This window comes from Megascapheus bottae, chromosome 8 (assembly GCF_031878675.1).
Source record: "Megascapheus bottae isolate mThoBot1 chromosome 8, mThoBot2.hap1, whole genome shotgun sequence".
NCBI classification, from domain to species: Eukaryota; Metazoa; Chordata; class Mammalia; order Rodentia; family Geomyidae; genus Megascapheus; species Megascapheus bottae.
The window spans coordinates 10,160,039-10,172,866 of NC_143516.1; the positions used below are offsets into that span (position 1 = coordinate 10,160,039).

A 12,828-nucleotide genomic window follows, 5' to 3' on the forward strand; every position below is an offset into this window, starting at 1 on the left:
CACAGACATCTCCGCTCAGGCTGGTTTGTGAACCACTATGCTCTAGATCTCTGGATTACAGGAGTGAGCCACCAGCACCTCACCACAGCAACATTATTGGTCAGCTAGCGTAGCACGATTGCATCCCTTTAAATTATTTCTTGAGAGCTACAACAGGAGATAATAGGGGAGCTAATTCCTTTTTGTTTCCAGTACGTAGCACAATGTCTGACATTTAACAAATGGTTCAAATAAGTAATTCCATTTAAAATTCAAGAGAAAATAATGGCCAATAAAAGCATATATGTCAGTACCATCATATGTCAGGCCATTTAACCAAGATTAATGTTTTGTTTCAAACTACCTTCTTTAAAAAAAAAATCTTACTGTGCAGCCCAGACTGGCCTTGAACTTTCCATTTTCCTACCTCTGCCTGAAAAGTGCTGAAGTTACAGGTACATACTACTTTCCCTGGCTAAAATACTGTCATTTTCAAGAATTATTTCTACTTCTAAATTTGCTCAATTACATCTTTTCAGATAATACCTCCTGACATGCTTCCCAAAGAATATTAGAAGCTAGTTTACTAGTTTGTGTTTAGCATTACATAATCAAAAAAGTTGGAACAAATAAGTTAATCAGGTTTCTTTCCCACAAATTTCCCACAGGTCTTTGCATGCTTATTATACATTAGATATCTCTTTAGGCAGCACAGAATTTGCAAATTTGTAGCCATGTGTTAGCCACTTTAATATTAAATATGGCCAAAATTCAATTACAGGAGTTGAAAACAGCACAGAAAAAAATAAATATTGTGTTTCAATCTTATTACAAGTTTTTAAATCTGGAATGTGCTTTTTTAAAACCAAAATTTTAATTTCACTTCAGGGTTAATCGAGTTTTTGTTGTTGTTGTTCTTAACAACCAAACTAAAAAACTGCATGGGAACATGAATACAACAAACCAGTTTAAAAAAATTTCAAATACAACACAGAGCTTATGAAATTAATAATCGTGGTAAGGGAAATAGCCCGAGAACAACTCAAACCACAGTTAACTGTGGAAAAAAAAAACTCCTGAGCTCTCTGAGGGCAAGGGTGGAGGAGAAATGTGCAAGCAATTCTGCTCCAAGAAATCTGCCACATGTTTCTAAACTTAGTCGCACACAGCTTTCGCAACAGAGCAGTGAGTGGAACTTATTTGGAAAAACGCTACTTTCTAGACATCTGTTGAAACAAGTCTCTCTTTGCTCATTTAAATATAATTAGGGCAAGAGCAAAGCAAGTAGGCAGAAGAGAGGATATTGAGGAGTACTCCAGGAAGAGTCTGGGTACCATCCCAGACTTCTCCTAAGCCTCACGAAGCTTCCATTCCCAAGTAAGATGAAGCTAATGATGCCTGTCTCGACAGGAAAGTCACCGGTGCATGTGAAATGATAGACTACCCAGCACATTGGCAAGCTTATTATGAGAGAAAAAATAAGAAGCAGGTATGAGAACATCAACTACTTTGATGTTAGCAACATCAACTATTTTGTACCATTAGGTTGACCAAAGATAACATCTAAGGGTTACTCAAATCACATTTCAAAAATATCCTACCTTTTCTTTATGATCAACCTCTAGGCTTGACCCTGCATTCCTTCTAATCAACTAGTGGAGTCACCCTTCTAAACATCCCTACGCCCTCTGTTGATTTCTGCAGTCCCTCTTAACATTAAAATGAAACAGGCGAATATACCCAGCAATAACTGAAGCACATTTCAAACTTGGTAACTCTGACAGAATGTGGCCATAGGTTTCTGTGGCTTCTTTATAGTTCCTTTCTGTATTGGTGGATGGAAAAATAGAAAATTGCCAACTAAAATTTCCCTAGACTTTAATGGAAGACTCTTTGTTAGGGAGCCAGGTAGTTATATAGATAATAATAAAACATGTATCCAACGCAATTCCCTTTGAGCTTCCCTAAAGCAAATCAGGCCACCTACTACACTCTGACTCCTGTGAGTTTGCTTGCTTGGCTGGCCTCCCTTATTCTGCGGTATCTCAAGAAGGCACCTGCCACCAGGCTTAGCACTGACTCTCCCTTCTGCCTGGAAATGTCATCCCTGGATAGCTGCCATTTGACTCCTCACCTCCTTCATTTCTTTGCTCAGGAAGGCTTATCTTCACCAGCCTATAGCATCCTCCTTCTTCCTCGATGCTGCCATCTTACTTTGCTCTGCCTTCACTTTCTCTTGTAACAATGATCACTTGTTCATCGTCTGGCTCCACCACAAGATGTAAGTTCCACAAAGCAAGAGTTGTACCTGTGCTATGCACAGAAACAGCTCACTATCTCACTGTAGTGGCAGTTCAATGTCTTTTGGATAGATGAGGGCAGAGCACCTAAGACAATCTAGGTTGTATCTAGGACCCCATTTAGATGAATGCAGAACTTGTGGCAAAAGGGTGACTGAGGTAAGAGTGAGTGCTAGAAGACTGAGCTTCTTAACTACTTGTTTGGTTCGGGTTATTTCTCCAACCATAAGAAAATTGCACAGAAAGGAAAGAAGAGCTTCAGTAAGAGACAGGGAGGGGTTAAGAGAAGAAGAAAAGGAGAATGATATTAAACTTCCTGAGTTGTGAGAAGCCTTCCACATTCTCCTTCTCCTTTTCCTTTGCTGAAATTGAAACAATAAGATATTTTTAATGCCCAATAAAACTGCATGATTTAAACAGATACTACTAATGGTTGGCAAGCAACAGGACTTGCTGTGGCACCATAACCTGTCTTCCAGTTGTTTTGCATAGTAAAACCACTCTATCACCTCTGCTTCCAGACCATTGGCAAAGAAAGATTTGACTTTTTTCCACCCTTGGATCTTGCATAATTTTTCCCACTAACACACCATTTTAGTAGCAGGTAGAAAAGCAGAAATCTCATGCATGATTTCCAAAATGAGAAGGCAAATTATATGGTTACCAAAACATAAATTTAATATTAATTAATCGGCCAAATTCTGTGAGTACTTAATAAGTGATGATCTAAGTGCTGTGCTAAGTGCTGAAGACAAAGGTAATAAATATGACTTAAGTTTAATTCCAGCTAGTGTTTCTCATTCTTTTGCATGAATGGCTAAATACTGTACCTAGATAGAAATCTCCAAAAAAAAAGATTGGCCTCCTTATAAACAAGAACCATATAATATGTGATTGTTGTTCTTAATGTACTATGTTATTTCTCATCTCTTTTGTTGTCCCTTGGTTAACTCATATTGTTACAGTATCTAACCTTGTTATCTGATATATTGTATATATGTTTATTTGTTTATTTGAAATAGGAGAAGGGGGGGAACAAGATGAGGGGAGAGGTGGAGGAGGGAAATGGGGACCAAGACATGAGAAAGGGTATCAATGTATGTGAAGTAATGCACCTTCTATCTGGCGAATATAATGTAACCCTTCTATTAATTACAATAAAAATATATGAAAAAAAGATTGGCCTCCTTAGAACAATATTTCACAACAATTAACAAAACATTTATATTGAACTTTAATTTTTCCACTTCTTTTATAGTAACAATAGACTTTTGATTTATTTATTAAAAATGTAATGTTGCAATATTTTGTTGCAATGTTTTATTAGTTTATCCATTCATCAAAAGTAAATCACTAAAGAAATCAATGAAACAAAAACTAAAGAATCAATGTAACAAAAATTTCTTAGAGAAAAATAAAATTGACAACCCTTTGCCAAACTAATAAAAAATTGAGGGAAAATCCAAATTAATAGAACTAGAAATCATAAACAGAATATAACAACAAAGCTCAATGAAATCCTGAGAGATTATTACAAAATACTTCAAAGACCTACATTCTAGTAGAAAATCTAAAAGACAATGGATAGGATAAGACGTCGGGTTTGGCAGCATAGGCCAGTGGGAGACTGGGCCATGGCCAGAGTGAGGGGAGCAGGGCTGGCGGGGGTGGGGGGAGGCGACATCGCGATGGGGGCGGCCTGGAGAGGAAGGTGACGGAGGAGCTCCTGTTCCACCAGGCCGGGCCAGTTATCAAGGTGAAGATTCCAAAAGATAAGGATGGCAAACCCAAGCAGTTTGCATCTGTCAGCTTCAAACACCAAGTGTCTGTGCCTTACGCCACGAACCTTCTGAATGGAATCACACTTTTTGGGAGGCCCATCAAAATTCAGTTTAGATCAGGAGGTAGTCGTGCCTCACACAGGATGTCAGCTCATCCGATCCCCGGCATCAAGCTGTAAACTCAAGCCCTACTTACACATCCCCTACCAAATACGAAAGGACTGTGGCTAATAGGACTCCATCATCACGGAGAGTTCAGAGATCACGTTCATCTCCAGAAAACGATCACAGCCGAGCAGTGACGAACAGTGTTTCGTCCTATGGTGGGAAATTTGGTTCTGTGCCCGTGGATCCGTCTGGGTTTTCATCAGATCAGTCACCTGGGCAGAACGTTCACCCGTCTTCAAGCGCCCCATGGCGCCGTGACGCACACTCATTAGAGCGCAAAGTCAGACGGAGTTCCCATCCCTACCGAGCAGATAGACAGGAGGGCCAACAGCGATACCCTAGTCATGGGCCCGACCACCATGACAGAGGAGTCACAGAGGATTTCCTCTGCGAAGACAGGAGTCCCGATGGCTGGAACCACGACTACCATAACAGAAGAGACAGTAGGGATGGGAAATGGCACTCATCTGGACTCCAGGAACTGTGCAATGAGATTGTCTCACGGGGTCATTTTAGACCCTTAGGACTACGCTGGTCTGGACATTTTGTACAAGTTGCACATATAAAAAGTTGTAAAACCCATAGCTGTGTTTCCATACAAAAATGAGAAGAACTGTGGTTCCAGTTTTATTACAGTAATATTCTTTTACCTCAGGGTTTTATAAAAAAAAATAATCAGTTCCTGATCATTTTAGACAATTAGAAAGGATGAATTGTGTAAATTGGTTGTATTATAAGGCAAATGTTTTAATTATTTGTTATCTTTTTCTATTGTAAGAACTATCTTGTTAATCGCTGTGGATATAATAGAAAGCATTCCAGTTGGTCGTCTGAAACGGCTGTATTAATAAGGAAATACAACTTTTCAGTGATTCATTTTATTAACACTGTTTGAGGAAGCATATTATGTTTCGGGGTAAATATAGCCTTAGTGCAAATTTTTTTAACATGTCTTTTGGAGTTTTAGCCCTGCTTGACTCATAAATGTGAAGATACCCAGACTATTTTATTCTAAAATTGTAACTTCTCTTTTTGTTTTTCTTTGCTGGTCCTGGGCTTGACCTCAGGGCCTAGACACTATTCCTGAGTGGCTTTTGCTCAAGGCTAGTGTTCTATCACTTAAGCCACAGCTTCACTTTCGGCTTATTTGGTAGTTTATTGGAGATAAAATTCTCAGATTTTCTTGCCCAGGCTGGCTTCAAGCCATGATTCTCAGATATTAGCGCCTCTTGAGTAGCTAGGACTATGGGCTAGAACTACCAGTGTCCAGCAAATTTTAGGATTTTTAAAGATTAAATCATGTTTTGTGTGAGATGGGATACTCAGGAAGCTAAATATCTCTACTTGTATATTTTTGCATTAAAAATTACAGTATTAATGTAAGTTCTCTTTCTGAACAAAAATATCAGTGCACAGTCAGATAAAATAGTAAAATGTTTTACTAAAAGTGCTCTTTTTGAGAAAAATTCCTCGAAGCCTTTATGTGCTACTGCCTCTATCAGTCAGACTTTAGAAATTTTTAACTTTTCAAAGTACTCAGGACACGGGTTTAAGGGCACAAGGGTACAGTTTATTGTGGAGCTTGTACAGGTTGCTTTTTTGTGTGTGTGAACATTGACTGGAAAGAAAGTTAACATTTTCTAATTTAGAAAATTTTAAATCTCATTAACAAAAACTTTTTGTATTGATTCTGTTTCCTTGCCGAGCTATTTATAAAAACTAAAAAATTTTACTATTGACCACAGTATTTGTACCATGTTCTTTTTAATATATTAAAACAAAAAAGAAAAAAAAAGAAAATGGATAAATTCCTACATGCATATGGCCCACAAAAATCGACCCAAAAGAATATTAAAAAGGCACCTCAGCTGATTTATAACAAGCAATAAAATCAGGGTTTTTAAAAAAAGATCACATAGATTTATGGCTGAATTCTACCTAACAGACTCAGTCTATGAAACCAGCATTAACTGATGCCAAAAGCAGATAAGGCCACAATAAAGCAAGTAGTTACAGTAAAAAAAGAAGGAAAGGTAATAGGAAATTACATTCCAATTTCCATGTTGAACATAGATGCAAAAACACTCAACGAAATACTAATAAGCAGAATTCAGAAGCATGTTAAAAAGATTATACAGGGTTGGGAAAATGACATTGGTAGAATGCTTGTCTAGCATGCATGAAGGACTGGGTTCCATTCCTCTATACCATGTAAACAGAAAAAAAGCCAGAAGTGGCACTGTGGCTCAAGTGGTAGAGTCCTAGAGTTGAGTAGAAGCTCAGGGTAGTGTTCAGGTCCTGAGTTCAAGCCCCAAGGCTGGCAAGGAAAAAATAAGATCATACAAGATGCTCAAATTGGGACCCACAAACACAACAAATCAAAGAAAGTCTGGATAAGTGGGACTGCATTAAACTCCAGAGCTTCTGTATGGCAAAGGACATAGCTAGCAAACTAACTTAGAGCTCCTACACAGTGGAAGAAGATCTTCACTAACCACACAACAGACAAAGGCCTCATATCTAAAATTTATCAACAGCTCAAAAAATTGAATCACTCCAAAACTAATCTCCAAAGAAACAACCATCCCATTAAAACATGGGCCAAAGACTTAAAGAGTGTCTTCTCTGAAGAAGAAATAAGAATGGCCTATAGACACATGAAGCAATGTTTGACATCTCTGGCCATAAAAGAAATGCAAATCAAAACAACTCTGATTTCCACCTCACTCCAGTTAGAATGGTCATGATCAAGAAATCTAATAACAACAGATGCTGGAGGGGATGTGGCCAGGAGGGATCACTACTGCACTGTTGATGGGAGTACAAACTCACCCAACCAGTATGGCAGTTTCTCAAAAGACTAAACACAGAACTCCACTATGACCTAGCAATTTCACTACTTGCCATTTACTCAGTTGTCCAGAAACAAGAACATACTAAATCCACTAGCACAACAATGTTCATTGCAGCACTATTTACCATAGCAAAGATATGGAACCAACCCAGATGCCCCTCAGTTGATGAGTGGATCAACAAGATGTGGTATTTATATACAATGGAATTCTATGCTGCTGTCAGAAAGAATGACATCACCCCATTTGTAAGGAAATGGAAAGGCTTAGAAAAAAAATCATATGAAGTGAAGGAAGCCAGACTCAAAGAAACTTAGGCTCAATGGTTTCCCTCGTTTGTCATAATCAGTAGAAACCTTGGGCTCTCCTAGCAGAGATTTACAATAGAGCAAAATCTAGATACATAAGGCCATATAATATGACGCTAAATGAAAGGACCTCCAGGATATAGACACAAAAGCCATAGAATAAGTGATTGTTGTCCTTAATGGGCTAGGTTATCTCTCATCTCTTTTGCTGTCCCTTGGTTATCTCATATTGTTACAGTATTTTACCTTGTTTTCTGACATATTGTATATATGTTTATTTGGTTATTTGAAATAGGATAGGGAAGTGGGGAAAACAAGATGAGGGGTGGGAGTGGGGAAGAGGGAAATGGGGACCAAGACTTGAGAAAGGGTATCAATGCTTGTGAAGTAATACACCTTATGCTTGGTGAATATAATATGACCTTTCTATTAATTACAATAAAGAATATATGGAAAAAATGCTTAAGTTGATTTCATTCCAGGAATTCAAGGATGGTTCAACATTTAGAAATCAATAGACATAGCACATAAACAGAATAAAGGACAAAAATCACATGACCATCTTCAATAAAGCCTTTGATAAAATTCATCATTCTTTCATGATAAAAGCCAGAACAAACTAGACTAAAACCAATCAACTTCAATATAGTGGAAAAACCCCATATATGACAAATTCATACAAATAATGTTTATATGGGAAAAACTTGAAAGATTTCCTTTAGTCAAGTATAAGATAGATTATTTACTCTATCTTCTCATTCAATGTAATACTAGAATTCTTCACCAAATTAAATAACTTAAAAAAAATACAAATAGAAAGGAAAAAAGCAGGGGCTGAGAGTGGCCTAGTGGTAGAGTACTTGCCTAGGATGCACAAAGACTCAGGGTTCATTCCTCAGTATCACATACACAGATAAAACTGTAAATTAACGCAGTAACTATGGAAATCAATACAGAGGTTCATCAAAATCCAAAAATAGAACTATCATATGATCCTACCAGACTATTCTTGGAATATTCATCAGTGTATGTTGAGATACCTGTACACTCACGTTTATAACATATAGCCAATATAACAATAGCCAAACTATGACATCTCCTCTGGTGTCAGGAATCAATGAATGGATAAAAATGTGGTATTCGTACAAATTGTGTACAGATTACATCATTGTATTATTTGTGGTTGAAATGATGCATCTGGGCCAAGAGTGTGGCTTAGTGGTAGAGTGCTTGCCACCAGTGCCTGGCTGAAATACTTTCTATACATGTATCAAAATAAAATAATGAAACTTAAACCATCTTTTTAAAAGTGGGAGCAGCCAGGCGCAGTGGTTCATGCCTGTAATCCTAGCTACTAAGGAGGCTGAGATCTGAGGATCACAGTTCCAAGCCTGCCCAAGCACTAAAGTCTATGAGACTCTTAACTCTTATCTCCAATTAACTACTAGAAAACTAGAAGTGGTGCTGTGGCTCAAGGGGTAGGGTGATAGCCTTGAGCTGAAGAACTCAGGGACAATGCCCAGGCCCAGAGTTCAAGTCCCACAACTGACCCCCCCTCAAAAACATGCGAGCAGTGAAGAAAAATATTAGAGCGAGTGAATTTGATCAAAGTACATTTTATATATGTATGGAAAAGTCACAAGAACACTCCCCAGCATCCTGACCTCCAGTTTCACCCATCAGGGGGTAACAGCTGAACGTATTTGTCAGGGTCCTGTACATGTGAGTTTTCAAAACGTCGTTATTCCCATCCATTTAAAAAGATATTACTCATTTCTACGCATTTTGAGATGAAAGCATAACCAACACAGGAAAGACAGGAAACAGCAAAAACAATTCATTAACAACCACCATCCACAATATCAAGGAACGTTTGTAGTTAAGTGCATATCTTCCTAGTTTTTATTTGCTTCTATGATCTTGTTTTCACCACCAAAGGAAACAGCAAGAAAGATATGAGAACCATAAGAAGAAAATTTCATTCTACCACTAAAACTAACAGAAGCTCTAAATGATATAAAAATGTAGCCAGTTCGGAATAAGAAGTCCATATCACCAAACCGTCAAGCCACTGGAAATTAGGATATATATGTAATCGCAACCATAAACCAAGAAAATATTATTCACTGTTATGTTCAAGTGAAACTTCATAAAATTCTTTGGAAATTCATTTGGAAGACAAAACGTTGAAAACTAAACCAAAAGTGTGTTAAGTATAAGCACGAGTGGAAGCCTCAGAGTTGGTGTGCTGGGGGCGTGGATCACTGGTAGCATGCTCACCTGGCATTCACAAGGTTCTGGGTTCGATCCTCATGACCAGCAAACAAACAAAACCTTGGTACATATTGAAATCTATTATATACCTAGTATAACCAAAGTAATATGCCTAAATCTGGTAGAAAATAGACTATTGGAAGAAGAGGAAAAAAGAATTTGAAAAACAGATTGCTGATATAATTTAGATAGATGAGTATATTTGGGGCCGGGAGTTTGACCTAGTGGTAGAGTGCTTGCCTAGCATGCATGAAGACCCGGGTTCGATTCCTTGGTACCACATACATAGTAAAAAGCCAGATGTGGTGCTGAGGCTCAAGTGGTAGAGCTCTAGCCTTGAGAAAGTCCAAGGGCAGTGCTCAGGCCTTGAGCTCAAGCCCAGGACTGGCAAAAATAAAAAAGTATATTTAATGTATAATATAATATTGGAGTAATATAATTTATTGTGATAGCTTTATTGGAGTATGAAAGAAAGTGAAGTCTAACCTTTTGTTTTTATATAAAATACATTCCAGATATAAGAAAATACTAAAATGTTTAAAATAGGAGAATAGCTCAATATTTTAGAAGAAATCTTGAGAAAATAGAAAATAGGAAGCTGAGACCCCTCAAAACAAGTCCAAAATCTGTCTGGGAAGAGAGATTTTATTCCATAAATGTATGTACTTTTGTGGCAGAAATCTCAAAAATATAATCAAAAAGCAAGTTACTGATTGGGAACCATTATAATTGCTAATGTGAAAAATCAACCCCCAAAAAAACATATACAGCATCATTGTCATTATCCAAGAAATGAAAATTAAAACCAAAACAATTACCTCACACCTGTTACAGAATGGTTAGTAACAAAAAGCAAATAAGCAAACCAAAAAAAAAAAACTGTTATACTCTATTAGTAAAAATGTAAATTAGTATAATTACTAAGAAAACAGTGAAAAATTCTGAAAAAATAAAAAAGTACAATTACCCAGAAATTCCATTTGGGGGATACATTAAAGGGGAAATGAAGCCAAGAGCAAAGAGGTGGACAGATGGAAAGAGAAGAGAAATATGGTCATCACATTCAAAGTATCTATGTGAACATGGAATGAAGGAAATTGAGGAGATAGGTGGATTTGGGAGAGATGGGGGAGAGGGACTGAAAGGGTGACATTGATCAAGATGCATGAACTCATAAACTGACATGTTAAATTGAACCCCCCAACAGCTACTTGAAAATAACAAAAAGGAGTAGAGAATAAGATCATTATGCTAAAGAAGTATCTGAAGCCCCTAGTTTCTTGCAGCATTATTCACAGTCACCAAAATATGTGTGACATCCACCTGTGTGTCCATCAACTGCCAGGGTGTATATACACATATGGAAAATTATTCACCCTGGAAAAGTAGGAACTCATATATGTGTAGGTATTTATATATATATATATATATATGCTGCAGCAACATAGGAGAACCTGGAGGATACAATGCTAAGTAAAAATAAGAAGCCAGGCACAGAAAAATACATACTGTTTGATTTCACCCCCGTCTGGAAAGTCGAAAGTTGATCTCATAAAGTGTAGAGTACACACATGATTACTAGGAGTTGAAGGCAGTGAAGGTAAAGGAGGTAGAGGGGAGAAAATTGGTCAATGCATACAACATTTCAGTTATGTAGGAAAAATGAGTTCAAGAGGTCTACTGTACAACACGAGGCAGAGTGAATAATAATGTGCTGTATTCTTGAAAAGTGCTAAGAGAAGACAAAGTATTTCCACCTTGTAAATGACGATCATGTGAGATAGTACATATGTAACTACATATGTTAGATTTCATCATTTCACAGTGTGCCTGTATTTCCAAACATGTCTGGCACCGGTGGCTCATGCCTATAATCCTAGAGCTACCTAGGAGACTGAGAGCTGAGGACTGTGATTTGAAGACAGCCAAGGTAGGAAAGGCTGTGAGATTCTTATCTCCAGTTAACCACTCCAACCAAAGCTGGGGATGGATCTGTGATTCAAGTGATAGAGCACTAGCCTTGAGCCCAAAAGCTCAGGGATAGCATCTAGTCCCTGTGGGGTTTTTTTTTAATGTTTTTTAAACATACGATGGTAAATTTACCTGGTTATTTTGTAAAACCTTTCAAATTCAAAGACCACTCATAAATTAATAAGAAAAAAGCAACTATATGAAAAGGATCTTGGTCCCAGGTATATATAAGCAATTGACAAAAATCCCAAGGAACAAAAACAGTGAGAAAAATGCTCAGTCTCGTTAGAAGACTAAAAAAGGGCAGTTAAATTGATGGTAGTTAAGTCTTCGGATTCCCAAGTACTAGAAAGTAAGGAGATAGGAAAGCTGATGGAAAGCAGGGGAGGGGGGGATAACACCCCAAACATTCCTGCTGAGACTGTGATTTGCTACAGTATTTTTAGAAAATAATATGGAAACACCCATGAAAATGTAAAAATAGATATCCACTTTTGAACTGGCAATTCAATTTCTGAGAACTCACCATAAAAATAAAAATACCAGCTTTATATCGTGTGATTATTGTTCTTAATGTACTATGTTATTTCTTTTCTCTTTTGTTGCCCTTTGGTTAATCTCATATTGTTACTGCATCTGACTTTGTTACCTGGCATATTGTATATACGTTTATTTGTTTATTTGAAATAGGAAAGGGAAGGGGGAAAAACAAGATGATTGGGAGGGGTGGAGGGAGGGAAATGCGAACAAAAACATGAGAAGGGCTATCAATGTGTGAAAAATAATGCACCTACTCCCTGCCAAATATAACTGTAACCCCTCTATACATTACAATAAAAAATGAGAAAAAATAAAAATAGAAATACCAGTAGCTAAGAATATGTGTCCACAAGTATTTGTAGTGACAACCACTTTTTACGTATTAAGAACTTTTCAGGACAAATTCTTGTTGAGAACAAATCACTTGGATGAGTTTAAATGAACTATCCCCCAGCAGACCCATCCATGCTATTCAGAATCTGCAAGATGCATTGCAAAATGAGAAAATGAAAACATACTAATGCATACGAGCACATGCGCACACGTACTGCAGACATACCCTCATCCCACTTAAGATAAATAGGAAACACGTCTCCAAATACTAGTTGTAATGTGCCTGTTCAGGGATTTGTGAGCCAGCATGTAACACACATCA

General features: G+C 37.5%; 1 pseudogene; it reads left to right on the forward strand.

Moving 5' to 3' along the window:
- Positions 1–2,351: 2,351 nt before the first annotated feature.
- LOC150059524 (RNA-binding protein 7 pseudogene) lies at positions 2,352–4,835 on the forward strand (annotated as a pseudogene).
- The last annotated feature ends 7,993 nt before the right edge of the window (positions 4,836–12,828 follow it).